The sequence below is a fragment of the Aureococcus anophagefferens genome (assembly GCF_000186865.1).
Source record: "Aureococcus anophagefferens unplaced genomic scaffold AURANscaffold_58, whole genome shotgun sequence".
NCBI classification, from domain to species: Eukaryota; class Pelagophyceae; order Pelagomonadales; family Pelagomonadaceae; genus Aureococcus; species Aureococcus anophagefferens.
The window spans coordinates 20,197-24,418 of NW_008705611.1; positions in this window are offsets into that span (position 1 = coordinate 20,197).

The following is a 4,222-nucleotide window of genomic DNA, read 5'->3' on the forward strand; positions in this document are numbered from 1 at the left end:
CGAGAGCGCGGCCGACAAGCGGGCCGCCAAGGCGGAGCTCGACGCGTTGAACGCGAAGCACAAGGACAACCTGGCCAGCACGGGCGCCAAGAGTGAGATGGGCCTCTCGGCCGAGACGCTCGCCGCGCGGGAGGCCGCCGCGGCCGAGAAGAAGCGCCTCGCGGCCGAGAAGCAGTCGTCGCTCGCTTCCGCCAACGCGCAGCACTCGACGCGCCTGTCCATGACGGGGGCCAAATCCGACATGGGCCTCTCCCCCGAGATGCAGGCCGCCCGCGAGAAGAAGGCCGCCGAGAGCGCGGCCGACAAGCAGGCCGCCAAGGCCGAGCTCGACGCGTACAACGCAAAGCACAAGAGCGCGCTCTCGACGACGGGCTCGAAGACGGACCACACGCTCGTGCGGTCCGCCGAGTAAGTTCATCCCCTGTGTTCCGAGCGACCTGCTTCCCGGGGGGGAGCGCCGTTCTTAGTTTCGGCGCTCAGAGGTAGTTCGCGGGCCCGCCCTCGGGGAGGAAGAAGGCCGTGATCTCCGCGAGCATGAGCATGTCGTAGTGGCCCGCGCAGGCGTTGACGACGCGGAAGTAGTCGTTGAGCTTGTCCGTGTCGATGTCCGTGACGTACTCGCCCGCGCACTCGCAGGTCTTGCGCATCGTCGTCCGCGCGACGCGCTTGCACTTGCAGCAGCGCATGTCCTGGACGGCGTAGCGCACGGAGACGGCGTTGACGAGCTCGATGAGCTTGAGCTCGAGCTGCGCCGTGGACAGGGCGCCGCCGCACTTGGCGCAGGGCACGCGCCGCGGCAGCGGGTCGCCCTTGTCGTCGAGCTCGCGCGCGTCGCCGTTCCGCAGGTCGCGGCCCTTGCACGCGTGCAGGTCGACGTCGAGCGTCGCGTCGCAGTGCGGGCAGATGACGTTGGCCACGTTGACGGCGATGGGCCGCGGCTTGATGGCCGCCGCGGGCGCGAACTCGCGGACGCCCAGGTGCGCGAGGAGCAGCCGCCGCGCGCGCTGCACGGCGTCGTCGCAGCGGTCGTCGAGCGCGAGCGCGCGGCAGCAGAGCACGACGAAGTCGAGGGGCACGGACGTGTGGAGGAAGTCCTTGTGGAGCTCGGCGACGACGCTCAACAACTTGGACGTCGTGAACGACTGCACGAAGTCGCGCGCGTACTCGGCGTCGCGCTCCTCGTCGCCCGTCGCCGCGACGAGCGGCTTGTGGAGGAAGGCGCCGACGAGCACGGCGAACCAGTCGCGCGCCGCGTCGGGCAGGCCGTCGCTCAGGGCCCACTCGGACACGAAGCGGTCCTGCACGGCCGCGGGCGCCTTGAGCAGCTTCTGGACCTGCGAGTCCGCCGACCCCGCCGCCTCCGGCGAGTCCAGCGCCTCCTGCGAGTCGGGCTCCTCGGGCGCCTCCGCCGCCCCCACGGCCTCCTGCGACTCGTCCTCGTCCGTCGCCTTCTCCTGCGTCAACAATTCCTCCTCGTCGTCGCCGAGGATCTCGATGGCGCCGAAGTTGTGGCCGTCGAGCCAGAGCAGCGACTTGAAGTACGCGACGGGCCGCAGATGGAGGAAGCGGAAGACGGGCCGCGCCGCGACGGTGGAAATCACGAAGTCCATGTGCGACGCCGCGTGCGCCGCGTCCGTCTCGCGCGTGTTGACGACGATGGAGCCCTCGGACGCGTGGACGACCTTGACGCCCAACCGCCGGAGCTCCGCGACGAGCAGCGCGTGGACGCGGCGCGTCGCCGAGCCCACGAGGCGCCGCAGCGCCGGGTAGTGGAGCACGCTGCGCTTGTCGTGGAGCCAGCGGTCCACGTGGACGAGGAGCGCGTCCGCGACGGGGTCGCGCTTCGCGGCGACGTCGTCGATCCACGCCGCCAGCGCCGCCCGCAGCACGCGAAAGGCGTGGGCGCACTCGCCGTGCGTCGCGTGCCAGCCGCCGCCGTCGTCGAGGTCGCCCGCGTCGTCGAGCGCGTCGCTGACCATGACCGCGTTGACGCAGGACCCGAAGACGTCCAACTTCACGGACACGGTGCGGTACGCGCCCGGGTGCTCGACGACGCCGCGCTTCGACGTCGACGGCGCGTCGGCCTTCTGGGCCTTGGACCGCGAAGAAATCACGGAGCCGACCCGGTGGAAGTCGCGGAAGACGATGGGCAGCTCGTCGTCGTCGTCGCCGATGGACGAGTTGCCGTAGCGGGGCCCGCCGAGATCCGGCGCGTCCGCCTCGGAGGCCCAGAGCACGTGGCGGTGCTTCCGGAGCTCGCGGCCGAAGACGGCGTCGGCGACGGTGACGAGCGGCGCCGCGCCGAGGTTGCCGAGCGGCACGTTGCCGAAGGCTCCCAGCGTCCGCCGCTCCGCGAGCCAGCCGGGCACGCGCGCGATGCCCTCGAGCAAAGCCTTGCAGGCGTGGGACTGCCAGCCGAGGAGCGGGTAGTCGCAGTCCGCCTCGCGGAAGGGCACCTCGACGTTCGCGAAGTCGCCGAGCGACGGCAGCGACCGCCGCAAGCTCGCCGCGGAGCTCGACGACTCGACGATGACGACGGTCGGGCCCCGGCGGTCCGCCGCGTAGGACGCCAGGGCCGTCGACGCCGCGGCGAGCGCCGAGCTCTCGTGCTTGGCGACCTCCGCGCGGTCGACGGTCAGCGGGCCGAACTCCCGTTGCGTCTCGCCGTCGTCCGCGTCGTCGCGGCCCGAGATGACGTCCCAGGTGCGCTTCAGCGCCGGCGGCCGGTCGCCCTTCTTCGCCTTGGGGTCGCCCAAGACCAGCGACGCGAGCGCGGGCTTGAGGGACCCGTCGTCCTTGGACCGCTCGAGCATCGCGAGGCCGACGAGGCACCGGCCCGTCCGCGCGCAGACGCTGTGGTAGAGGTAGCAGACCTTGACGGGCACGCCCGGGCCGTCGTCGAGCAAGCCGTAGCCCTCGGACGCCGGAAGGTCGGCGAGCTCGAGGTCCTCCGCGGCGACGGACTGAGCGCCCTTCGCGAGGCGCGCCTCCGTCGCCTTGGCCGCGGACGGCGCGAGGCGGCACGTGCCCCCCACGGAGAGCAAACTCCGGTACCAGTCCGGCGCCAGGCGCTCGTAGACGCCGTCGAGGCCCGGGTGGTGGAGGAAGCGCGCGAGCGCGCCGTCGTGCGCGTCGACGTCGCGCGCGGCCGCGCGGAGCTCCAACAGCTGCGCGCCGCGCCGGAGCTCGTCGCCGGGGACCGTGAGGTTGGGCGCCTTGCGGCCGCCGAAGGTGTCGCGGGCGATCTTGAGGCACGCCTCGTTGGACGACGACACGTAGAGCGTCTTCGCGACGGAGACGGCGACGCGCTGGAGGTGCCCCACGTCCGTGACGACGAACGCGTTCAACAGGCCCGGCGTCTCCGTGTCGCGCAGCTCGAGGACGCGCCAGGTGCCGCGCGTGAGGGACCGCGTCGACTGCTTGACGAGGTCGCTGACGTTGAGGCGCTTGCCCGGGCCCTTCTTCGGCGCCGCGAGCGCGCCGGGCCGCGACCGGAAGGCCTTCGTCGCCGTCGACGCCGTCGCCTTGGCGCGGCGGCGGCGCCAGCGCTGCTTGCGGTCCGCGAGCCAGGCGCGGAAGTCGGCCTCGGGCACCTTCTTGGCCGCGAGGCCGAGCTGCGGCGCGTCCTTGCCCGCGCAGAGCTCGGCCTCGGGCGCCGGCGCGTCGGGCGCGTTCGCGCCGAGGGGCCGCTTGCGCTGCGTGCCGGCGCCGGGCGTGCCGATCCTGCGCGCGACCCCGGCGCCGCCCGCCGGCGCGCCGCCGGCGATGTCCTCGAGGTCTAGGAGCTTCTTCCGGCGCTTCGTGCCGTCGTTCTCCTTCGCCGCGGCCTTGGCGAACAGATCGTCGATCTTCGTCTGCTTGCGGCCGTCGTCGCGCTCCGCGACCTTCTTGCGGAGCCACTCCGGGTGGGGCACGCGGGGCACGGGGTTCTCGACGCCCTGGAGCGCCGCGGGGATCGTGATGATCTTCCGGATCACGGCGTCCAGGCGCTCGCGGTAGTACTTCCAGTCGATGACGTCCTTGATGCCCAGGTTCTGGGCCGCCGGGTCCTTGAGCCACTTGCGCAGGTAGTGCTTGCGCACCGCGGGCTCCGCGGAGAAGATGATCGTCGGCACCGCGCGCTCGGTGACGGGCGTGCCGCGCGGCCGCTCGGAGATGACGAGCTTGCACTGGAGCCCGCTGCCCTGGATCATGTCGTCGCCGAGGAAGTCGGCGATGCGTG